We start from the raw sequence: 26,803 nt of genomic DNA, 5'->3' as shown, positions 1-26,803 counted from the left end.
ACTCAAGTATGTGTTGAATGAATGCTCTAGACCAGGGATCACATAAGCATTTCCCCATGTGACTGCATCGTCCACAAAACTATCTTTAAAAAATAATAATTAGTCGGGCTTCCCTGGTGGCACAGTGGTTAAGAATCTGCCTGCCAATGCAGGGGACACAGGTTCGAGCCCTGGTCTGGGAAGATCCCACATGCCGTGGAGCAGCTAAGACCGTGTGCCACAACTGCTGAGCCTGCACTCTAGAGCCCGTGAGCCACAACTGCTGAGCCCACGTGCCACAACTACTGAAGCCCGTGCACCTAGAGCCCAGCTCCGCAACAAGAGAAGCCACCATGATGGGAAGCCAGCGCACTGCAACAAAGAGTAGCCCCCGCTCGCCGCAACTAGAGAAAGCCAGAGCGCAGCAATGAAGACCCAATGCAGCCAAAAATAAAATAAATAAATAAATTAAAATAATAATAATAATTAATCTAATTGATACACCATCTCATATTTTTTGGACATTCAGGTCATTTCCTTTTTTCTTCTTTTCTCCTCTATTGATTCCCTCCCTCTCTCACTCCTTCCCTTTTTAAAAAAATATCCACCTGTGGACTTCCTTGGTGGCGTACTGGTTAAGAATCAGCCTGCCAATGCAGGGGACACAGGTTCAATCCCTGGTCTGGGAAGATCCCACATGCCGCGGAGCAACTAAGCTCGTGCGCCACAACTACTGAGCCTGCGCTCTAGAGCCTGCATGCTACAACTACTGAAGCCTGCATGCCTCGAGCCTGTGCTCCACAACAATAGAAGCCACTGTGATGAGAAACCCCTGCACCTCAACGAAGAGTAGCCCCTGCTCGCCGCAACTAGAGAAAGCCCACGCACAGCAACAAAGACCCAACGCAGCCAAAAATAAATAAATAAAATAAATAAATAAATAAATTTCCCCCTGTACCTTCCATCCTTTATTTTCTTTTGTTTTCCATTATTAGATAATGCTGATATGAACATCTTTAGGCGTGCACTTTTATTCTTCCTCTCAGTTATTTTCTGGGAATAATTTGCCTAGGGATGGAAATCAGATCAAAGAGTAAGACACACCCTGTAACCCTGAAAATCTGTTACCTTTCTCCCCAACCCTTGAGTCCTCTATCACCGAAAATGAGAGATGGCACAATGATATGAGGAGATACAGAGGTTTCCAAGAGTAATAGAGTGGACAGTGAATGCTTTCCAATAAGTAGTAGGAGAATTAGTCAGTATGTGAAAGGCCTTAATGATGCCCCTGAACTACACATAGCCTCATAAATTGCACTCTTGGGACCTTTGTTTTCCTTTTTGTTTGTTTGTTTAGTTTTTGCATACATATATAGTATCTTTCTGTGTGTTCTACTGGGATTTTCATTGTATAAAACTCTAAAGCTGTTATATTTGATTCTGTTGAACTTTTTCTTTGTGAAATACAGTTTCTATTTTTTCAAACTTTAGAAAGTTATTCCTTTGAAGAGCTGATAGTCCATTTTTAGCTTTTTCTATGATTTGAAAGTCATAGTTAACTTATTAAGCAACCTGAAGTTTATTTTGATATATGGTATAAACTGCAGGTTGTCTAAGTTTTTAAAATATATTTTTCTTTGCTCTATTTAATATTACATACATCTCCCTTCAAAGAAGTTACTTTTACCTTTCCTAAAATTAGCTGTCATTTGTATTTTAGCAATTAATCATTAAATCCTTCTGTTACCAACAGAAATTATTTACATTATTTGTTACAATGCCATATACATTTCTATAACTGTTTAGGTAAAGTTGTGAAATTAGGAAAAAGTGTACATTTTGATTACCTCAGTACTTCTGTGTTCTCATTATGTCTTCACACTTTAATTGGAGAAATCAAGCTTTAGGGACCCATATTATTTTCTGAGTCTTTACTAAACTGTTCATTACTGCATCTATCTTATCTAGTATAAGTTGATGCTGAATAGCCTTTTAATAGATAAATTTGTCCTTTAAAAGTTAAATAATGTATGATATAGCTTATGCGTTAGTTTAAAAAAATTTATGGCTTGTATTTTGAGATGAAAAACAAGTTAATCATCATTAATACTTGATACATTCCAGAAAAGAAAAAAGAAGAAGCTGATCTTGTGGATTGATGTGTATGTATAAAATTTTGTATTGATTGATATACATAAATACATCAAATTTTCCATCATATGTCTTTATCAGAAATCTTCAGAATGCTCTAAAAATGGTATAGATTGATATTAAGCATCACAAGTAAGTGCATTATCATCCCAGGATTTAAAAAAATGCTACCAGCATAAAGTAATATGTATTGAATTTTTACCACCTGCCTGGCACTGTGCCAAATGCCCACATTGCCTCATCTCATTTCATTATGATAATTGCCCTGAGTGGTAGATATTACAGATATTATTGTTATTGACCATTTCATAGAAAAGGAAACCAGGATCCAGAGATTATATAACTAGGCTCAAGTTAAGTGGCAGAAACTGGATTCACACTCAGGCCCATCTGACTCCAGAGCCCCTTTGATACTATGCCTGACTTGCTTTCAGTAGCTCTATTGTCTTGTGAAAGCTATAGCTTTTCAAAGGTCTTCTCTAGACTTCTACAAAAATGTCAGGACCAAGTTTAACCCTGTGGGTAGAGGGAGTAAAGACAAGTCTCCCTAATGCCCCATCACAGTCTCCGCTCTGCTACCAAAGGCAAAAACTCAGGCAACGACTTCATTTATGAAGAGTTCTCAGCTAAAGAAAAGAGATCTATGGTTAATTTGTATTCTTTGTCCCAGTGGCTAATTCTGTGCCTTGTCCCTTGAGTTCTTCGTTTTTGGTAGTAATGTTATATGTGAATGGAATGAGTCCTACCCGGTATAATCACTACACAGAGCATACAAGCTGACCTTGACCCAGCACTTCACCAGCCCTTTCCTTCATGCCTCCATGCTGATACATAAATTAGCTTATTTCATGACCAGCAGTTTTAAATCACAGGGATTCTCTTTTTTTTCCTCTACGAATACTAGTTTCCTTTAATCAGATAGCATAATTTATGTGAAAGGGAAGAAACTAAGTATTTATTAAGTGCCTACTGTAAATATGACAGCATCTGGCATAGTTTCCTAAACACAAGAAGCACCAGTAATTGTTCATTTTTCTTATCTTCCTTCTTTTATCTCCTACCCTCTGCACTTTTGGTGTTTTGTTCCCTGTTACTCACCTGTGTTAACAGATGGCAAACTCTAGAAACAGCAGCTACCACCTGGGAAGGGTAGAGCGCTGGCTGTTTATAGAGACAGGGACAATCGGAGGAGAAATGTGTGCAGCCCTGAACTTCTTTGGTGACTTTAGATGACAGAGGGTGCCTGTCTGCCCTCCTTTTCTCCTCTCAGCCTCTCTTCTCCCCTTACCTGTCCCCAGTCTCCACTGAGTGGGGAAGAGTTCCCACAAACAGCTGTTTTAAAGAGATTTATTAGGTCTTGTTTGTAAAGCTTTTTCAATTCTTCAAACAAAAAGAAATGTAGTACAGCACGTCACACGGAACAAGATTTTGTTTAATGTTTTATAAGCATGAGAACTTTTCATGAACAAAACCTTTCTGAATAGCTCAGAGGTGAAGTATGTAGTAATTCCAAGGCTAAATGGTTAGACTGTTCTAATCTCTGCACGTACCCGGGTAAGGAGGGAGGGCAAGAGCCTCCCTGTCGGATTCTATTGACCTTGACTAACAAATCATTTCTGCTGTAAAGACAACACGAATGCAAATTATCTTCGGTAGAATGCTTCGTTCTGATGCTTTCGTCACTAGATAAAAATATAAGGTGCTTTGAAAAGGAATTCTTTCAAAGCATTGTACTTTCATTTAATCCACTACAGTTGGAACATTAGTAATCACAGTGACTATTCCTTCTTAAAAAACATTTAAATGTTTATGTTGGGTCTTTCTCTTTGCACTGATATCTGTTTATGATACTTTTATATAAATGTTTTTAAGTAAGCTGTGTTCCTCTTTGTTAAAGCAATATAGGATATACACACCTATGTAGATTAAAGTAAATTATCTCAATTATCACTATGGGTCCCCAACTGGAATATGTCTAGCTCATTGATACCCTACTATTAGTGAATGCTCAGACCCTCTAGCCATTAAATACTTGTAGATGGAATAGCTGTAAAAAAAAGAAAAGTTACTGTACCTTGGTTAATTTTAAACAATTAACTAAAACAAATGACAGAGGCTCTGGAAAGAATTGTGCTTAATATCTGGTTAAACCTTCTTGTTAACATCCTTGTGTAACTATTGTTGGTGTTGCTATTGTGTCTTAGGTCTATTTCCTCTCATTCCCACACTTTGCCTGGTGTAGATGATCTCCCCTTTTTTGTGGTTCCTAAATCTATGTTTTCAAGACAAGTTTCCATATTACCAATTATTTGTTGGACTTATCAACTTGAACATCCATAGACCTTTCCCTTATGTTCCACATTTCACATCAACACCTACTCAGTTATTCAAGCCAGAATTCCTAGCATCACCAGTGATACCTCTCCTTCATCCCTCCCATAAATCCATTCTGAAATCATGTCGATTTTTCCCTCCACAACATCTTTATACATCCTTATTTTGTCTACATTATTTCAGTAACCTTTTAGCAGGTTTTTTAGCATTTGGTTTCTCCAAAGCTGCTTCAGAGATCCTGGATTTATCTAATGAGCTCATTCTTGATCATGTTACTCTGATTTTTACAGTCATCCCAAGAGTCCTTGCTGCCTATGGAGTAAAGCTCCACCTCTGCAGTCTTAAAATCTGGACCCAGTTTACAAGTCTTATATCGAAATATTCACAGCTGCTCCCTACCTGTACCCTCATTGCAACACACATCAATGCAAGTTACCGTCTACCCATAATGGACTAATCTCTAATCCTTAAACCAAAATCTTTTATATACATGCTTCTTACCCTACCTGGTGATAGAGTATAGTGTTTAATAGCCCAAGCTTTGAAGTCCTTATTCCAAGTCCACACAGACCTGGAATAAAATACAAGTTTTGCTAATGACTAGCTATAAAGCCCTGGCTAAATTACTAAACCTTCTGGACCTCTGTTTCTTAATCTGAAAAATGGGCATTTAAAACAAGTTAACTCATTGGGTTGTTATGAAGAATGGAGTATAAGTGCTCAGTACAGTACCTTATTTATAGTAAATTTCTGATAGATAATAGCTTGTATTACCCAGAATGCACCTCTTCTTACACCTGAATTCTGAAACTCCAGCCATCCTTAAAGTTAGAGCTGAGTAGTAACTGTTCCTGTATAGCATTCCTTGACCTAGACTTCTCCCAGGTCTGCCCACATGAAGTCATTGTTAATCATCCTTTTATCTAAGTTCCCAGAGCATTATTGTAATCCTTCTATTATAGCATGGGTCTCAATCTTTTATTATTTATGGATCTGTTTCCCCCACTGGAACGTGAGTGCAGGGCAATAGCTTGTTCATTTTGTGTCCTGGGACCTAGCACAGATCCTGGCATATAATAGACATTCAGTAGTTATTCACCAAATTCAATTCGTTAGATACTTTAAACATCCTACTTCCCTTCTCGTCACACCATTTAGTGGTTGTTTTGCTTAAAATTGAAAAGATAAGCCAGTGATAGCATTTTCTAAGCTCCCATTTTATGAAATTAATTTAAGCTGGAACCATCAATATAATATCCCGTCTCTAAAAAGCAGACTTAATAATAAGAAATGAATCTTTTTTTTTTTTTTTTTTGAAAAGGAAGCATTCAATATCTTTAGTTCTAAAATTGCAGGGCTTGTTGGCACAGTGAGGTCAGTGTGTTGCATCATCGCATTAGAAGAACTACACAAATTTATTAGCCACTCAGTATGATTGGGGGTTTCACTCTAGGCATCAGGCAGATGTTCAAACATCAGAGAATGGCTACAGAGTGCTAGACACAAAAAGCAAGTGCCTAGTGAAACCTTAGCTGTTATAAGAAACATCTTTAACAAAAAGTACATTTAACTGAGCCCACAGGGACAGTGTGTTATACCAGATTCACCAATGACATTTACTAAGGAGTAGATTAGCTTTTCTCCCCACCAGAAAGGAGGTTAGTACACAGAGAAAAGTATGAGAGATGCCTGCCAGGATTGGATTCTCTACTGCTTGCTCTAGGACAATGTCTTTTTTTTTTTTTTTTTTTTTGAGAGTTTTCATTTTATAAAAAACTGGATTTTCAACTTCTGTTGAAAAAGCAGACCTGTAATATTGGGTAGCTGCTTTTCCACAGAGCAAGCTTCAGTGGCAGCCAAGAAGCAATTGCCCACTTAACGAAGGCTGTCATCCCACAGTACATCCAACTACTGCATCCCATTGTCGATACTTGCCTCCCCTTCACCCATTTCTGTCTCCTGACTCAGCTCTGTAGGGCAGGGAGTTGTGCTTTTGATCCCTTGCTCTAAGCCTCAGTTTCCAAATCTGTAGAATTGGTATAGCATCAACTAGCTTGCGGGATTTTTGTAAGGACTAAATAATGTAATTTATGTGCAGCGCCTCACTGAGTTCCTGATGTCATAGTAAGTTCTCTATGAATGGTTACTATTTCTTCAGTTTGCTTTCAAAACCGTTATTTATGGAGCTTCTTCTATGTGCCAGGTGCTAGGCTGGCTGTGGAGATATGACGGCGTGCAATGCAGGCATGGCCCCTGCCTTCAGAATGTTTATGATTTAGCATCCAAGGAAATGTCAGCTATCATTCTACTGGCCATGTGGGTTTTGTTTGTGTTACGCAACAAGGGGGGAAAAAGTCATTGGGTTGCTTTGGGAATAACTGCACTGGACTGAGGGGGGAAAAAAGCAACGGAGAGGCTTTATAAAAATGCATTTCGAACTGAACATTTTCCAACAGCTCTTCATTCTTACTGTTTCCACGAAGCTGCTCCTCCCCAGGAGCTTCCTGTCTCAGTACAGGACCTTGTTATCTACTCAGTTGCCCAAGGCAAAACGCTAGAAATATTTTGGTTCCTCTCTATCCATTCCTCTCTCCCCCACCATGTTTAATTCTTCAGGAAATTCTGCCAGCTCTTCTTGCAAAGCATGCCCTAGATCTGTTCACCTCTTGGCATCTGTACTGCTATCAAACACGCTGGTCCAAGCCACCATCACCTCTCCATTGGATGACTGCACAGCCTCCTGACTACTCCCCATGCTTCCCCCCCAGCAAACTTTTCCTATAAAGGGCCAGTTAGTCAATATTTTAGGTCTTGTGGGCCATATAGTCTCTGTCGCAAGTGCTCAGTTTTGGCCTTGTAGCACAAAAGCAGCCATAGACAACAATTAAATGACTGGGCTTGGCTGTGCCCTGGTCAAACTTTATTTACAAAACAGGCCGCAGGCTGGATTTGGCCTGCAGACCGTTGTTTGTAGTTAGACTCGTTTAGCTGAAACCCCTGCAATGGTTTGTCAGAGCACTAAGAATCCCCAGCTCTCCTGATCATGTTCTACGTGGCCCTCTTGATCTAGTCCCCTTTTGTACACCAGCCACGCCATCCTTCCTTCTGATTTTCAGGCACACCGAGGTGATTCCTGCCACAGGGCCTTTACACTAATTGCCCGGACTTCTCCCCTGTGTTAGCACGGCCATGACCACAGTTCAGACTCTATCCAAATTATAATTTAAAGTTATACATTGCTATCTTTTATGACCTTTTCAGTACTTACTATCATCAGAAAATATTGTATATGTTAATGTGGTTAACTGCGTATGGTGGTCTGTATATACATCCTAGTTTGAAGCCGGAGGCCAAGACCAAGGCTGTTGTTTCTCTGCTCTATCCCCAGAGCCTTGCTCAGTACCAGTCACAAAGCAGGCCTCAAAAAATATTTTTGGAAGAAAATTAAGAAAATAAATACTCTCAATCAATGGAAACCACAGTACCACTAAGCCTGCAGAACCTTATCAGTCAGTGCTGGCCATGGTTTTATTCTGCCTCTTGACCCACGATTGCCAAGCATGGCTGGCTGAAAAAGATGGAATTGTACCATCCCTTTCAACTGGAAAGAATTTAAATTTCAGAAGGACAAAGAGTAAAATCCATGTAACAAAGAGCCCGTATCATTGCTAAGTTTATACTGATGCCTGCTGTGTGGCTGGTCTTTGTCTTCCCATGGCCCTTTGCCTGTGCTTGAGGTCTGGAGGGAGGTACTTAGAGATTCCTAATAAAGAGATACTTTATAACACAAGTGCTATGTGTGGGGTGTTAATATTTTTTTCTTTTTGTCTGAAGTATGAAAGTCAGGAGATCCAAACTACATTTCCCAAATGGACTCCTTGGCTTGAAAGAGACACGAAAGTCCTTTGTCCAATAAGCCATCCTGATTCTTCATTGGAAAAATATAAACATACTATTATAGGAAGACAGGAAATAATGTAATACAAATATTAGTCTGTTCCTACTGTCATAATGGGACACCACAGACTGGGAGGCTTAAAAACAGAAAAATTGCTTTCTCATGGTTCTGGAGGCTGGAAGTTCAAGATCAAGGTGCCAGCAGAGTTGATTTCCAGTGAGGCCTTTCTTCCTGGCCTGTAAAAGGCCACCTTCTCACTCTGTCCTCACATCATCTTTCCGCTGTGCATGTGCATCTGGTGTCTCCTCTCCAGATAAGGCCACCAGTCCTATCAGATTAAGGCTCCATTCTTATGGGCTCATTTAACCTTAACTACCTCCTTACAGGCCCTATCTCCAGTACAGCCACATTGGGGGTTAGGGCTTCATCATATGAATTGGGGGGCACATAATTTGGTCCATAATAGTCAGGAACCTTCAAATGCTGCAATTTCATGTAATATAGATTTCTTTATTGACTAATTGGGAAAAATACATATATAATATAGTATTTGCTGGAAACATGAGTGATATATTCCTTGGGAAATCTATGTGCTCACTCTTTATTTTATCAGCTCTAATATTTTACACCCAGTCTTAATTTTGCAATTCTTAATACATTAGACATCAGAGTTTCCAGATAAATGAGTTCTACATGTGAAATTCACTCTGTCAGTGAGACTGGAGAACAAAGGAAAACCTTCACTGTGGGGCCTTTATCACACATTGTAACAACACAAAGACACCCAGTGGGGTTTGTGTCCCTTGGGTTAAGAATGGAGCCGTTTACCACAAAATGGTCCCCCTTCCTGCCATTTCTCACATGCTTGGCCCTTTCAGGGCACTTCTCCCTAGAGAAGTGAAAGAGAGCAGTTGCTTGAATGATCAAGGAGCTATTCTTTAATTATTTGACTTTTTTTTTGTTGTTAATATTTATTTATTTGGCCGCGTCGGGTCTTAGTTATGGCATGCGGGATCTTTTGTTGTGGGCTCTTCATTGCGGCGCGTGGACTTCTCTCTAGTTGTGGCACACGGGCTCCAGAGCACACAGGCTCAGTAGCTGTGGTGCACGGGCCCCAGAGCGCGCGAGCTCAGTAGTTGCTGCGTGCGGGTTTAGTTGCCCCGCAGCGGCATGTGGGATCTTAGTTCCCCGACCAGGGATTGGAAGGCGGAAGTCTTAACCACTGGACCACCAGGGAAGTCCCTATTTGACTTCTGAAAATATGTAAGTTTTTATTTACAGAGCAAACTTTGCTGAGTGCTTACCATGTATGAGTCACAGTGCTAAGTAGCTTTATGAATATTTACATTTAATCCTATCAAAAACTCTAAGAGGGAGTATTATTGTTATCTTTTAGTTGTCCATGAGGAAACCAAGATTTAGAATGGATAAATAAAACAAACAAAATCAGTATGCTTGGGGATTGATTCCATATGAATCCAGTTTCAAGGGTGAGCCTCTTCACTAATGTGAAAGTTGTTTCTCATTCATTAGCCATTTGTACAAGAACTGGACTCAAGCCCTTTGTCATTATAACTTAACGTGTCAGCATACAGGCAGAACATTTTCTGTGCAACATTTGATTCTTCACGATCCAGCATCCCACATGAAATTCAGTTCAGTCCAAGGTTTATCAGCATGTACTTCTCGGAAGACACTGTTAGGCAAGCGGTGTGAATAGGACAGGGTTCTGCTTTTCCGGTGATTGACAGGTTGGCAGTGGTGTCTGACAGAAGCACAGCTGACAAAGTGCCCAGTGACATAGAAATAGCTTCCGCTAAGAGAGCTGGAGAAACAGAGGAGTAAGGGAATAAATCCAGCTAAAAGTAAGGCAGGGTGGCGTTTCAGATAAGAATCTGGGTTTGAGTCCTAGTTCTGTCACTTATAAGCTGTGTGACTGAATAAGGTTCTGTAAAGCTGTTTCCTCCTCTATAAAATGAGGATAAGGGTGGTCTTCAGTTATTAAATCCGCTGTGCGAATTAATGAGATAAATGCGTGGATAGTGTTCAGTACCATGCCTAGCACACAGTAAGTATTCGATAAATATTAGCAAATATGGTTGTTGCTGTTATTGTTTACCCTCAGGGAAATCACTAGATTGAAAACAAAGACAACTAGTCTGCAGAAAGTGAGATTAGAGATTTAGAGTTGACAGGTTTATGTGTGTGTTCTGTATCTGTCACATATTTGCCCCATAACTTTGGACATACTTTCAACTTTTCTAAGCTGCAGTTTCTTCATCTCTTAAATGGAAATAATGAGGACATCTACCTTGTAGCATATGGTGAGGTATAATAGTAGCAGCAGCTGATATTTTTATTGTAATTACAATGTGCCAGGAATTGTTCTAAGGGCTTTGTATGTATTATTTCACATAGCAATCCCCACAATAACTCTGTTAGGTCTTAACTGTATTATAGCTGTGCCCATTTTACACATGATGACACTGAACACACAGAAGGTAAATAAATTCTCAAGTTCATTGGCAAGTAGGTGGCAGAGCCGTGATTTGAACCCTGGCACTCCACACTCTTTAACACTGTACTTTTCTCACTTGTTACACAAGTCTAGGATACCTTTAGCAGAATGTCCATTACAGTGTTAATGTTCAGTAAATCTTCCCAGTTACTGTTATAAATAATAACATATGGGAAAATGGTTCCTCAGAAGAGGTAGCCTATGAGATGCACTTTGAAAAATATAGGTCAGGAAGTAAATAGTTAAGCAAACTCAGGCCTTGAGGGAATTTTTGCATTTAGACATTCTAGACAGAGTAAATAGCTTATGCAGAGATACAAAGACAGGAAGTCACAGCACATATATGGAGAATAGTGAGAGTTCAATTTGGCTGGAACTTAGGATGAGGGAGGAGGTCTTGGACGATAAGCCTGAAAAAGGTCAGCTGGGGTTAAACTTTGGAGTGGTTTAAATGGAATGAAAGGAATCTGATTTTGAGTAGAAAGAGACACTCTCAGGCAGAACCCTGATGGCACCTTGAAGATGGGTTGCAGGAAGCAGAGCCTGGATAAAGGGGAGACTGGTAGATGGCTACTGAATTAGTTCACGTGCCATATGATGCTGTCCTGAGGTGGACCAAGTGGCCGTGAAACTACATCAGAGCAGAATGTCAGCCTCTGTCCGTTTATTTACATCTTTGGTAATTACCAATTTTTATTGCTAGAATCATCGTGTTTTCAAGCCAGCTGTGTCCAGGGTTGTAATTTTTGTCCTTCAACTTGTTTAATTTACCCTCAGAACATAAACTCTTGGTAGCTGGGCAGAAGTGTGCTTTAAGCAATTTTTCTTGCAGGGACATTTATATGTTAAATGATTCCAGCCTTTATCCCCATCAGAGAAATGGAGAGCAGTTCATTTCCCTGTGCTTGATTGCACAGGCTTCTCTGGATGTACCATGGCATCACCAACATTTAAAAGAACCTTGTTTTTTAAAAGAGCTCCTAATGACTCTCCTGGGTGAAAAATGAAGGCACTGTGGCATGTGAGCAAGTAGGGGGCATTCGCATTTACATTACATGGAGTCTTTTTCACGTCCTATGACTTGTAACGCTGACTAATCGTTAATAAGCATTAGAAACATAGACAGCTTTTTCTGCATGCAGGCTTGGTTCTGGTGAAGACTATGATGAGAAAAATTCAATCTCCTGCCTTAAAAAGTACTAACTTATGGGCACTGGCTCCTCTGGTGACTTCATTTTTATTAGCAGAGTAAGTGTGTGATTTATACATGTTCAAAGATATAGGAATCATGAAACAGATCATGCTAAAGCAAACCAATGGACTACCGGTTATTAAGTTAAATATGTGAACAGCAGTAGTTCTTCAAATGTATGTAACTGAGAATTTCTGAGTAAAAATCATTTTTAGAAAACCGAAAAGTGTGTATTTTTATACTAATGGGTGGACAAATAAAGATGTACGTACAAAAATGGAGAAAAATATAGAGTTATATAATTGGCTGGTGTTTTGGCAGGTATTTAATTCCGCAGTAATGGAACCAGCTAATGTTTCTTGAGTACTTTACAGGTTTCAGGCTCCATGATAAATACTTTGCGTGTATATATATATATATGTGTATATATATATAAATTATATAAAATAGAAATTTATTAATTATATATTTTATTTAATATATTTGTTATTTGTGTTTCCTATATTTATTTTATTTATACATATTAATACATTTATGAATAGTTTATAAGATATAAGCACGCCTAAACTCTCAGGAGAGCAGCTGAATCCAGAAAATTGTTCTTCTTCTGACAGATTAGAGGTCTATCTCCGTGTTAATTCTATTACTATTTTTTTATCCATGAATACAACTTAGGTCATCAGGCTTTTTCTAGGGAGGATTAGATGAGGAAATACCTCTATCAGGTACGTCTGAATGAAAGGCCACTAAGCAGTGCTTGGAGCTTGGTGAAACCCTGCTATCCAGGATGGCTTGGACACTCCAGAGAACCCTGAGAAGTTTACCTGTTCCTCTGTTGCCTCTGGCTAAGTCTGATGCATTCAAAAGTCCATGTCTTTCTAACCATATACTTATTTTGGATTTTCTCAACTTGGATCCTATACTCTCAGAATTTCAAAATTTGATTTCACCTCCGCAGAATTCATCTTTCTGGAACCCTCATCTATCTTTAACACAAGTAATAATCAGAAACAATAATGACTAAAAATGCTTGCCTATATTATTATAAGCACACGATATTTTTTTTTTTAAAGATTTATTTATTGATTGAGTGAGTGATGGCTATGTTGGGTCTTCGTTTCTGTGCGAGGGCCTTCTCTAGTTGCGGCAAGCGGGGGCCACTCTTCATCGCGGTGCGCGGGCCTCTCACTATCGCGGCCTCTCTTGTTGCAGAGCACAGGCTCCAGACGCGCAGGCTCAGTAGTTGTGGCTCACGGGCCTAGTTGCTACGCGGCATGTAGGATCTTCCCAGACCAGGGCTCGAACCCGTGTCCCCTGCATTGGTAGGCAGACTCTCAACCACTGCGCCACCAGGGAGGCCCCACACGATTTATTTTTTAACTATATGACTGTATTAATACTCACCAAAATTCTGTGCACAATTTTATGGATGATGAATCTGAGGCTCAGAAAGTCTCTGAATAAGCAAAAGAACAAAAATAAACTCACAAAAGTTCAGATACTAAAGTTGATAACTTGTATCTTGAATACATAATAACATCACCCCAAGGTTGTTTGTGTCTTTCTTTTTGTTTTTAAACGCAGCCCACAAAGTTGGTTCTTTAAGCTCTTAGGGAAAAAAAGTGTGTAGGTCAGAGGAGAGTCTATTATTTGCAGGCTCAATAGCAGATGTGAGAAATACAATCGTTAACAATAAAAGGGGAGAGTTACAAAAGGCCACAAAAATCAACCATAAGCACTGAAACCTCAGTCTGGAGTGATGAGGGAAGGGTGTGTATTCTTATCCTCCTGGGTGGATGCTAAGGGAATAATTTGGCCACAGCAAAGACAATCACTAATCATTGTAGTGGTGATGCAGAGACTACAAGCCAAGCCTTTGTTAATCTTGGGAGTCTCTGTTTAATAAAGCAAGGAGTGGTTAATCCGGCAGAATCTGATAAAATCCAAAACCTTGGGAATCTAAAAGAATAGGTCTTGAGTTGTCCAAATCATTGCAAAACAGTTTTAGTCTTTATTTTCCTGCACTGGTAAATATTTTGCTGATGTGCTGTCCTCAAGTCATGGGTAAGTGTTTGTTAGTGTAAATCTAAGTTTCATCCCCCTAGGTTTGTCTGTCTGTGTTTTCCCATAGGATCTGTTGTTTGGGGAGCACTCAGTGGGTCTACAATAGGGGCTGAGGGCAGACCTCATTTCCAAAGAGGGTCTCACATTTAAACTTTGATGCTATGTCCACGTGAGGTTCTGTGTGCAGTCACAGAGCTACCTTGACAGGATTGAAAAATGTCCATCATAAAATCTAAAAATTTTGTCCCATTGCAAGACCTTACAGCCTTTAGTGAACTATGATTAATTTTATATAATAAATGCTGCAACTATTTTTTGTGAGGAGCACAGTTATTTTGCTTTGCATCTTTTGCTTAGAAACAGTATTGATGGGTTTAATAGGTTTAAAATACATAACTTTTGAAGAATTGTTTTGGACTTTATTTATTTTTAACATCTTTATTGGAGTATAATTGCTTTACAACGGTGTGTTAGTCTCTGCTGTATAACAAAGTGAATCAGCTATACATATACGTATATCCCCATATCTCCTCCCTCTTGCTTCTCCCTCCCACCCTCCCTATCCCACCCCTCTAGATGGTCACAAAGCACAAAGCTGATCTCCCTGTGCTCTGCAGCCGCTTCCCACTAGCTATTTTACATTTGGACTTTATTTTTTTAATACAGCTAGCCTTTGAGAGCCTTTGGCAATTTATAAACATCATAGAATGTTTCTCGAGTACATTTTTAAGAGTCTTAGCATGTTCTTAATAATGTCATAGAAAAGGTCAAGTTGGAACCTGGTGGCTCCTTGTCTTAGACATAGTATCATCAAAAAAATATGACATAACAACCTGGAGAAGACTTGTTTTCCTTTGCCAAGCATAGTTTACTAACCATCCTATAAGTCCTTGATATCTCCAGCTAACTTTTGGAGACAGGCCAACTCCCTGTGTTGGCTCATTTACTTGTCTTTTTTTTTCTTTGAAAAACAAAGGTGGCGGCAACTTGCATTTTAAAAAGAGAAAGAAAGTGAGAGAGAGAGAGACAAAGAAAGGAAGGAAGGAAGGGAGGGAGGGAGGGAGGGAGAAAGGGGAAGGAAGGAAGAAAGAAGGAAAGAAAGAAAGAAAATAGGGGAAATAGCTGGGTAGTACAGGGAAGGGATATTGAACCCAGTCTTTGATTAACATTGGAAAAATGCCAACCTCCACACAGGAGCATAATCTTCAGTTCTATTTTGCAAGGCTGAGCCTTTTGGAGAAGAACGTCACTATGAGGTTAAGGGCTTCAAGGGCCTTCTGGTAGCTCTGGAGAATTCACAAGGAAATCAGAGCTAACTCAGGGGTGATACCCTAGACCAAAAACAGGGGAAGGAAAACAAAGACAGACTCCCTACATTCAGTAGGATAGGATGTGCTATAGAACATTCTCAGATAAATACTGAGAGTAGCATTGGACTGTCCAATTGGGTAGCTCATCCATGAATTATTTTCCAGGGTAATGGAAAGACAGTAAGGAAAATCTAAGCTGAGTTTGTTTTGCCCAATGTCAACTTCATCTCATAAGTGAAGAGAAGAGATTTTTAAATTATCTGGGATGTAAGTTTCCTTTGAGATAAAAGTCTGATGCCTGCATTCTACTGTGAGGAATATACAGATTCCAATTAGAAAGGATTTCTCCTCCTCATACACACCCACTCAAGTACTGTTATTCGAGTACCATAAGCGATATTTGTACTTTGATTAACCAGCCTTCTACGTGAAAGCTATTTCAAATTAAGCGGATAATATAAGGCTTATTGAGACAGTATGCGTGACAGTGATGACAAACACTGGATCGGCTCAAACCAGATAGTCTTGGCTCCTAGCGTGTCCTACCTCCTACAAGCTGTGTGATGCAGAGCAGGTCACCTAACCTCTCTGAGCATGTTTCCTTCCATAGAAGGAAGGATCCACGAGTACTTTGTCATAGTGTGGGTGTAAGGATTTATAAAATGATCATCTAAAGAATTAACACAGCAACACATTTATTTATCACAGCAAGCACTCAATAAAGTCGATTATGATTACGGTTATTATTTGAAAGCTTTCTTACAGAGGAAAGCCAAACACTGAGGACCGGGATAGTATATGGAATTCTAAGAGGGAGAATCAAAACTCAGTCCTATTTAAGGTTTTCAGTGCTGTAAGTCTGCAAGCCTTGCAATATACTGATGCTATGCCACGCATTGTGCTAGGCATGTTTCTAGGCCACTAATATCCATACTTCAGTAATTAATTTGCTCCTAACACAGAAATAGTGTAGGGTTGATTAACAACTAAATAAGTTAAAAAGGAAACGCCTGGAGATAGGTATGGGTAGCAGAGTTAAGTACAGGTCATCGTTTCTTGAAGGACCACCTGACCAACTAACTCACAAATGTAAGATTGTGCACGGCTGTGCTCCTTCACTTACTCAACAAGCATTTATTGACTGCTCCCAATGCACTTTCTTGACCATGCTGCGTGAATAAACCTCCACCTCTCCCTCCCTTACCCTGCTTTACTTTGTCTTCTTAGCACTCATCATGACCTGCCATACTGCATACTTATTTTTGTTTTGTTATTGTCTGCCTTCCCTCACAAAACCGTAAGTTCCATGAGGATCAAACTTCACTGGTAGTTTCCTCTCCCCCTGGCACAGAGTAAATGCTCAATCAGTATTTCTTGAATAAATGAAGGAACGAATGAATGAAAAAACAAGCTTGCTGCTCCCCACAGAAGAGCTCAAGAATGAGCTGATTTATGAAGAGAGCAAGATCTCAGAGGGAATGAGCCCGCCCGGGAGGCTGGGGTTCAGAGGGGGCTGCTCTGTACCTTAGTTGGATCAAATAAGCAGCAGGGTATGACACACACCACCGAGCCAGTAGTGCAGCACCGACTAGCCCTGCTTTTGTGACAGCTTAAGGTGGCTCTAATTATCTTAAGGAACGTGTTGCAATCCCACCAGAGTCCTACAAAAAATCCACTAAAAAGTACAGTAGTGTAAAAACATGTATGATCCCCTTGGTTTGTGGGGAGCCAAGAGAGACAGTCACAGGTAAGGCGATATCAAAGTCACAGTACACTGTTTGGCAGTGTGGTTTGATAGTGGCAGAACTGTTGTCTTTGAATATTGTGTGCCTGTGTGTATATATGTGTGCATTCAAATGAAACCCTGAGCTGGGTCTTTTGTAATTGGGTCAACATTAATGGTGTTGTCACCTTGATTGCTAAGGTTAGGTGACCTGGAACAGCAGCAGGAGTTCACCTCGAATGCTGTTTCTTTTTGGCAGTTTTGCTGACACCTATACTCACGTTTCAGTCAGGCTCAGGTATTGATTGTACTGACCATTGATTCTACACCAGTAGCATTAATTCAATACTTAATTACAGCTCACAGGCTTTCCCTGAAGCTAGGAAGAAAACACTTCCTTGTGCATTGCTGAAAGGAAATTACTTTCCTGTCATTAAAATCTAGAATAAGTACTGCCCACCTCTATCAGTCTTCTGGATAAGTATTTTCTTTCATGGAGTAACACATATATTATCAAACTCTATAGACAATTACAAAGTAAAACATAGATTTCTTAATTATCTGGTGAATTAATCAAAGAAGCGAGCAAAATTCCTTGCCTCTTGGGAAAAGGTACATACTTATATTTATAACCTTTACATTCTTATGTATTGAGCAAATTATATGTGTTCATTTTAGAAAATTTAGAAAACAAAGTAATAAAATTCAAAGGACTAGACACATAATAAATGCTGCTCTCAGCTATACTCCCTAAGAAGTAGCATTTTGGCAGTCACATTCTGAAGCTGGAAGAGGTATATTTGTTGAAAAGTAGATTATCTGATAAGTTTTTTGCAATGCAGTTATCATCAAAGTTATTTAAAATATACCATGTGTAAGTGTTTTTAATTTATATTTGGAGAAGTGCTGAAATTATTTTAATATTTAGGTAAGTTTTTCATATGGTAGCCTAACAATTTAGCTTAACAAGTTTGTGTTTTAGTTAATTAGGTTTTTTGCAGCAGGCTATGTCTGTAATGTACTTCCAGGCCTGAATGGACAGTGTTCTGAACTCATCAACTCCATCATCCTAAGAAGGCAGGCCCTTAATGAAGAGTTAGTTGTGTAGGATACCATGAAGAGTTAGTTGTGTAGGACACCATGAAGAGCTGCAATAAAGCATCTCACTGGGCCTTCCAGCTCTAGCAATTTATGATTTTATTCCAGTGCTTCCCCACATAAAAGGAACTCACAGGTCATTTTAGAGACAGTGTTCCTCTTCACCAACCCTATATGTGAGGTTTGCTCTTCAAGATGGGTTGCAGTCATGATAACAAGCACTTTATTTTCCAGCTGTCATTTATCAAGCACATCCTAAGTGTCATTTGCTGTGCTAAGCTCTGGTTGCGAAGACAAAGCCTGATAGAGCTTTGACTCTAGCCCGTTCATTATGCCACATGATTCCTGAAAGATGAGAGAAGAACCTGCAAGACAAGATTTCAGGATTATTGTGACCATCCCATACTACTTCTAAGTTGTCTGAAAATTTTTGGAAGTGCACATATGCTGAGCATCAATGGGGAGAGAGATGGCACTGAAGGGAAGTGTCATGGGGACAACCCCCAGGTTCTAGCCTGGGAAAGGCTCTCAGTCAACAGGGAGTGGCTTATCCTTTAGAAACAACACTATGACCAGACTTACTTGTCCCAGCTGCCACGGTTAGCTCTCTAACCCCGAGCAAGGTACAATCTGGCTTCAGAGTGCGCTGACAATATATATTTACATATGTCGTGGCAATCAGTCTTCAACTTCTTCTCTATATCTGAGTGATTAATGTGTGTCCTCCATTCTGATTCTATAATTAAGCATTAGATCTTAGTGATAGCTACATTCCTACCTTACATTTTATTTACCCTTACATGACCTTGTGCAGGAGTATGTGTAACAAGAATGCCTTCTCCATGGTGGCCTCTGGCCAAAGCCTGTATAGCCGGTTAAGAGTGTGACTCAATGGGTCTGGTGTCCAGGAAATAAGGTTTTCTAGTTGTTAAAAAAAGAGAGAGAACTAATTATACCCATAATCAAGTGTACTTTGAACAAGCATGGCTCATGGAACACATTAAAACACTATATTTTTATTTTCCATTGTTCCCTTTAAAACTTAGATTCTAGGCACAGTCTTTCCATGACCATGAGTGGAAAATGGGCAGGGCTGTGACTTTTCTGGTCAGTCTTAGGTAATAGAAAGTCCTGTGATCTCTTTAAATCACACGTAGTCTTATTTTAGAAACTGGACTGTCTAGTCCCAGAGGGTGATCACAACTCTGAACTTGATGTGATGTTAGATTTTCTCTGACCAATATTGGAAGCTGGCGTCTTGTAGTGTGCGTGCGTGCGTGTGTGTGTGTGGGGGGGGGGTGTCCTTATCTTTTTCTCACCCTCCACGATGGTTGGAGCATTGGGAAAGGGAAGGGCAAAGGAGCATGTGGGAGTTCTTTTTACTTGAACCGGTACTGTTTCAAGATGGCTTCGTGTTCTCTTCCCTGTGGCCTTTTTGCTTTTTCTCCACAAGAGGAAAGAGTTTAAAGCTGACTCTTTTACCTTGTGGACATTTTTGAGAGTTCTTCAGAGGCTATCATATGGGCCCTGGAGCTGTTACTCTCATGAGTCAGGCAGTGTCGCTCCTCTGGCTGGCCACCTGCTCACTCCACTGCCAGTTTTCTAGAGGGACACTCCAAATGGACTCTCATGGGTGAAATCCCATTGCCTCTTCCAGGTAGCACTCTTGGGCATAAGTGAAACACCCCAAGGCCAGCTTCTTCTCTCATGTGGCTTAAATTTGAGGGTAAACTCACATATTCTTTGATTTGCTGTTAGAGGGAATACAGTTGCAGGAGGAACTCTCTTCTACTGTCCCAGTAAAGCAGCTTACCAGCCTCTCAGCTGCCTTCCAGATTTCCCTGGTGGGAGGCAGACTCGAGTCCATTGCCTTTAAGGATCTGGGAGAGCCGTATCAAGCTCTTCCAGTGGGCGCATTGAAGTCCCTCACTAGGCTTCAGTGGTGAGGATGGGTACCCCCATCCCTTCCCTTTGGTGAGGTTTAAGGAGCAGGTGTGACATACCATCCTCTGAAGCCTCTTTTCCAAAATCAGCTTAACAAAGCCCTCCTCTTTTCCACCCTCCAACATTTTATATCCTACATCTTCTTTTAAGATCCTTGGTTGAAGACCCAAGGGTCATGAAACTGGTTCTCAGGACGTATGCTGAAAATGTACTGTATTTTGATCTGGTATCCCTCTTTGGCTTGCAACACCTTTTATATCTTCAGCCTTCGTTAATATGTTAACATTAGTGTTCATCACCTTATGATCATCTCATGATGTTATTAAATCCCAGTAACAGTCATGTGAGGTGGCTGATACTCTTATCACTTTTTTTCCGATGTAAAAGATTAAAACTTAGAAAAGTAACTGCCTCAAGGCCACACACCTGGTGTGTAAGTGGCAGAACCAGTAATTGATCCTAAGTTTTTCTCACTACAAAGCCAAGCTGTTAATCATCAACCTCATATTTATTAACACACATTATAAATCTAAAAGTTCTGTAAAGGAAGTGCTAAAATAGTGTTCAGTACTAAGTCATCACCTGACCTATACTTTGAATTTCCATACAATGAATTTTCTTATAAAACACACAACCTGAAATTCTCGTCTTCAAGGCATTGCTGCTTAAACCCATCGTATTAACATTTTGAAAATAAGTGTGTGTGTGTGTGTATATATATATTCCATCAGACACTTGTGTTGACGGAGACATTTAAGTCACTCAGCTTAATCAAGGAGAATCCTGACTACCTTTAATGAGAATGTTATTTTCCAGTAGAAGAACAAGCATGTTTCATGAGCAGAATCTTAAAATCAATCAGCAGCTATTAGAATCAATTCCTGTATACTTTTTAGATAGCTAAAACTAGAGATCTATCACAGCTTAAATGCATTCTTGGTCAGAATGTGTACCTTAGGGACTTCCTGGTGGCGCAGTGGTTAAGAATCTGCCTGCCAGTGCAGGGGACACGGGTTCGAGCTCTGGTCCGGGGAGATCCCACATGCCGCGAAGCAACTAAGCCCATGTGCCACAACTACTGAGGCCGCGCTCCTAGAGCCCACAAGCCACAGCTACTGAAGCCCACACGCCTAGAGCCCGTGCTCTGCAACAAGAGAAGCCACCACAACAAGAAGCCCACACACCGTAACGAAGAGTAGCCCCTGCTCGATGCAACTAGAGAAAGCCTGCACGCGGCAACAAAGACCCAACACAGCCAAAAATAAATGAATTAATAACAACAAAAAAAGAATGTATACCTTAAAGATTATAAAGGTCGGAGAATTGTGGGAAGAGCCGGTTCAGAGTGACATCTCCAAACTTTAACGGCTTCACTTCTAAATTTGTATCATTGCCATCTCCGTTAAGGGAAATTAAAATCTCAGTGCTGTTTATTAGTGAGTACTTTCTTCTTTATTTCTCCCTGTCTCCAGGGGAAAAAAATACTTGAATGTCTTGATCTAAAAACAAAAAGATAAAAAGTTATAACCTTCTTTATTTATAGTCCTGATTTATAACACCAAAAGAGCAGAGTTACAGGAAGGCTAGAACAGGGCACAAAGAAAAGACATAGTGATAATCATATGCTTTCAGCTCTATAATTAATTTTATTAGGAGATGTTTTGACATTAAAGTGGGAAGTATTTTCTTTGTGCAAAATCAGGCAATACTAAATCTAAGAAATTAAAATTAAACACAGCATTCCAAATGTCTATTATGATAAATATTTCTGGAAATATTCTGGCTTCTTCTCTAAATCTGCGTTCTTTAGTGGAGATTACTGGGCCTGACATCAGCTAGTCAACGAGTATCTTACCTAAAAGGACAAACGCCCATCCCAGTAGTAGGAGAGGTAAATGAACACGTATAAGGTCTTAGAAATCATGTGTCTTGTCACTTGAAAAAGAAATGCACAACCTAAAAGTTGAGACAAAACTGAGGACTTAAGCCCAGGTCACAGCATCTCAGATAACTCTGAGGGACTGCTCCAAAGAGACAAGAGGGGAGCCAGGATATATAGGAGTTTTTGCAACAAAGACCAGGTAGTCGGAACATCAAAAGATTATTGTTAACTAAAGGAAGCCAGATACTTCAAGTTAAGGAACTTAGTGCTTTTCTATGTATGGGAAGATGCAAGAGTCTGGGCTCACTGAAATCATTCCTTTGATGTGCACCTCAGCTATCTGAGGCCAGTGTCCTGTGGCTTCTCATCCCGAGTTCCCTCAGGGCGCATCTTTGAGGGGTGGCTGCAGAGGCTGATGACTTGATGGCAGGCAGCCTGTTTCTATCCTCAGTTCCCTCAGGGCTCACTGCTAGGGTGACGCTAATGTGATGGCTTGATGGCTGCAACATCCTTTGTTTACAGATATGGCAGGCAATATTTTTCATTCACTATCTCATGTGATAATAGTAACTATGGACACATCAAATCTCTATCAGGCTCAGTGTCTCTTCGGTCTCTTCTAGTAAACTTCTGTCTTCCCTTGGGAACTCAGCTGGGCAATAGTAATACACAGCAGGTGTGTATGAAGAATTGACCTTAAAGTCTTTTAAGTTGCTACCAGTTACCAGAATATCTTCAAAATTTTAACATTGAAACAATACGGGGCTTACATAAAATCTGTGTAAAAGATCCATGTAAATACTCAACATCAGAAACCTTTGAAAATGGGGTTTTGATGAACTTTAAGATACCCCTTAGTAGCTAATGTTCATTCTTTAAATCAAATGGATTAATCTTCCTGGAATGTTCTTGGTAGTAATTGAAACAAAATTTTAATCTTAATTAATCAGGAAATTACACGAACTAGAAAACCGCATCTCTTGCCAGTGGTAGATGAGAAGCAGTTTACTATGTTTCTTTCTTAAGCCAGGATAAGGAATAGGAGGCGGGAAAGAGCATTCGTTTATAGGAATTGCCTCATTTAATCTGCCCTGAGGCTCCGAGAGAATGAGTTGCCCAGAGTGGTAATAAGTTGGACTGCAAACTGAGACCAGAACCATCGGACTCCTGACTTCTCAACCAGTGCTCATTCTAGTCTACGGTGCTGACTCTATTATTTCACAGAAGTGGTACCTAACTGAGTTACCAACAGCAGTGTGTGCTAGAAAGCACAACAGAAACATTTAGTACCATGCCTAACAAACGAAATTTTGAGATGGCCAGTTAAGGCTAATCGTTAACAAATATGAGAATTCAGTTGGTGGAAATACTTGGAAGATAATTCCTGTAATAATAACAAGCAACACTTGAAGTAAGCTTTACTGTTTGAAAATCACTTTCATATTCTATAAGTTGCTGATTTGAGTGTCACGCCATCCATTTTTTTCAAACAATGGAACGAAGACAGTTCTGGTAATTTTTGACCATGGTGACATTGTTCGCAGAGCTAGCATTCAAACTGAGGTCTGCCAGGTGAGAAACACATTGAAATAGAGACACCCGAATAGCAAGGATCTCCCGGGTGCTGACCCCAGCATATGCAGATCCACAGGAGTCCATTTTCTGGGGATTCCCCTCTGACCCTCTGCGTTGAACCTTGCAAAACTGGTAGGCAGTCTGCCTGGGAGAAGGCTGTTCGCTGTTTCTTGTAATAGAGCATTTTCTTCTCGCACAGATGTCTGCAAGGGCCCTCAGGGTGCCCTCCTACACCTCCTCCTTTTACACAGAGGATAAATCAGACTCTGTTCATGCTCATTAGACACAGAAAGCAGTTTATTAGCAGTTTGTTATGATCTGCATGTAGTTTGTAAGTCTTACCCCCAAATCAATTTCTGTTGTTCTTCTTGGAAAGCAATCTGTTTTGTCAATAACCTTACTTACAAAGATGCTGAAACAGCAACAGCAAATGGAAGGACGGAAAGTATATCAAGAATAAATAGGAAAACAAAAAGGCATAGGGAGCAAAATGGAAAATACCAACCCAAAAGGATAATAATTAGGAAAGGCAAGAATCAGGTAGTACAGTAACAGCATAAACATAAAGAGAGACCTTTTCCTTTGTTCCTTCCCTCCTTTGTCAGACACAGAGACCAGCATGGACTGAAATTGCCCATTTCAGTTTTTCAATACAGATCCTCTCTCACAACCAAAGTGAGTGATATTATCCTGAGTAAAGTTTTTTCTTTTTAATTCGCACTTATTCAATGAGCATTACCTGGTGACAACCACCTGTCAACTATCGTGCTCCTCAGTGGGGACGAAATAATTGATAGCATCTCTCCCATTAAGAACCTCAGAGTTTAATGGATTTAAAAAATCCTCACCTGAACCATAATTTAATTATGAATAACAGTTTTGCACAGGCAATCTGTTATCAATTTTAAATTCTATAAGCATGATAAAGATTTTTACTTTAGGTATTTCCTTGAAGGTGCTGGGAAGACAGAAGAATTCGAATATAACATTGTAAGATCAAACGGCAGGGTGGTGTTAGGTATGTCAGAAATTCATATTATGAAAGAGAAATATAGCATGAGATTAAGAGCAGATTCTAAAGCCGAACAGATCTGAGCTTAAACCCCCAGCTCATGAAAAAGTACCAGCTGTGTGACATTGGCAAGCTACTTAACCTCTCTAAGCCTTAGTTTCCTTACTTGAACAATAGGAGTGATAGTACTTACCTCTTCAGTTTTTTGTGAAGATTAATGACATGATACAGGTAAGATCTTTAGCACCTAGTAAATATTCAATACACATTTGTTATTATTACTAGTAGTATCAGTCATTATTATTACTATCTGAAAGATAACAATAAGCCCTATGTTTTCTCCTATATCCACCATTGAGGCAGATAGGGGAGAAATGGCCATATTTAAATGATAACGCACTCCACTTTTTACAAGAGATGCAGCCATCTCTTTTTTCTGTGATGATGATAGCAGCTATGAATAGAACTCTGGAAGCCACACAAATACATGGTAAAAGAGAAGGACGTTAAGAATTACTCCAGAAAGATGGGGGAAGGGCATAAAAATGGCAATGATTCCAAATGAAGCCACTAATCTTTTATATAGTTATGTTGGATGTTATGGGAAATACATGGAGTCACATGACCTGTTCTCTTAGCTGCCATTTAATCAAAGCTTTATACAGAGTCAATTAAATGTGTCAAAAATAACTTACTAAACATGGCCTGGAAAGCTAAGGTGGTTGGAATCTGGAGATGCAAATCAGGAGTCTGTATTAATCACCTTTCTCAGAAGAACAGCTCAGGGACAGGGAAAGTGATCGCCCATGCAGAATATAATCTAACTTGCAACTGTTCAGCAGTATTTACTTTTTAAAACCCACATATTCCAACATGTTCCAAGATTTTCTGTAGTGATGCTTTGTATGCACAACACACTTATCCTAATTGAAATGCTGAGTAGTTTGTTTCTCCGAGGTTCAAATTCTTGATACATCTTCTGAATATCAAATACCCAGAACAATGCTGCAACGCTGGCAGATGGGCAAATAAATGTGTTATGTCAGGTTTCAGCCGTGAGACTAAGAACGGCTCATTTCAAAACCATCCTCAGCCCCAGATGGCTCGAAACAAAATAGTTTTGAAATCTAGGTGACCTATTTTTCAAAACTATTGTTGTGATTATCTTGGAGCAAAATAATCTAGATAAAAGGAAGAGGAGAGCATTGCTGTGCTCTCTGGGACTCTAAATCTGAGGCTCTTTTTCCCGAGTAAACATGACCATGAATTTAAGAGATGATGCAAAACCTCTAAATAACATACAGCATGTTATTCGAGGATCTGCTGCTTTCACAATTCCTGTAAAAACCTTATCCAGAATCCCTCCAAATAATCCCCTGATATTGTCAGGCCTCAGAAGTAGGGGCAACTGTGTATAATTCCTAGTCCAGACCTGGATACTTCTATTTTTTTATTTTTATTTTTTAAAATATTTATTTATTCATTTATTTGGTTGCACCAGGTCTTAGTTGAGGCAGGTGGGCTCTTTAGTTGCAGCTCCTGGGCTCCTTAGTTGTGGCATGTGAACTCAGTTGTGGCATGCATGTGGGATCTAGTTTCCTGACCAGGGATTGAACTTAGGCCCGCTGCATTAGGAGTGCAGAGTCATATCCACTGCGCCACCAGGGAAGTCCCAAGACCTAAATACTTTTAGAGCACTGTTAATTGTTACACCAGAGAGCAGCTGTGAAGCAAGTCTGTCCCGAGTGAACTGGAATATTACCATTGCTTATCCCACATCCCCAAAGGACTTTTTTCATCTTTAATGATTTATTTCCCCCTAAAAATTCCAAGCAGTGCCCTTTATTGCCAAACTAGATCTTCGTGGCTTTATTGATCTCTCTCCCCTAGACCATTCAAAATGGAACTGATGTGATTCTCGTTTCTGCATCACATTGTCCTGTGCCTCTGGCCTGAAACCCTCACCTTCCTTCCCTGCTCATTCACTTTGTTCCAGTCTAACAAACGTGCCTCGATTCTTCCTAGCACCTCTATCTGCTTGCATTCTCTATTAACTTAAAATGGCCTGAAATCACTCAGCCTTGGCCCACAGTTAAAAAAACAAACACAAGCACATTGGTAGA

At 39.9% G+C, this 26,803-nt stretch overlaps 1 protein-coding gene across 11 annotated transcripts in view; it reads left to right on the top strand.

Moving 5' to 3' along the window:
• Nucleotides 1–26,803, top strand: part of JAKMIP2 (janus kinase and microtubule interacting protein 2) — a 197,235-nt gene that overhangs the window by 44,252 nt on the left and 126,180 nt on the right. For 9 of the 11 annotated variants that reach the window (XR_014242000.1, XM_082382685.1, XM_082382683.1 and 6 more), the window contains exon 2: nt 2,104–2,141. The exons of the other annotated variants lie outside the window; for them this stretch is intronic. The gene's annotated coding sequence lies outside the window, so the exon portion shown is untranslated. The remainder of the gene's footprint in view (nt 1–2,103; nt 2,142–26,803) is intronic. 11 annotated transcript variants of the gene reach the window in all.

This window comes from Balaenoptera borealis, assembly GCF_965194805.1.
Source record: "Balaenoptera borealis genome assembly, chromosome: 2".
In the NCBI taxonomy this organism is placed as follows: domain Eukaryota; kingdom Metazoa; phylum Chordata; class Mammalia; order Artiodactyla; family Balaenopteridae; genus Balaenoptera; species Balaenoptera borealis.
Note: the sequence above shows the minus strand (reverse complement) of the source record. Positions and strands in the feature narration are given on the sequence as shown.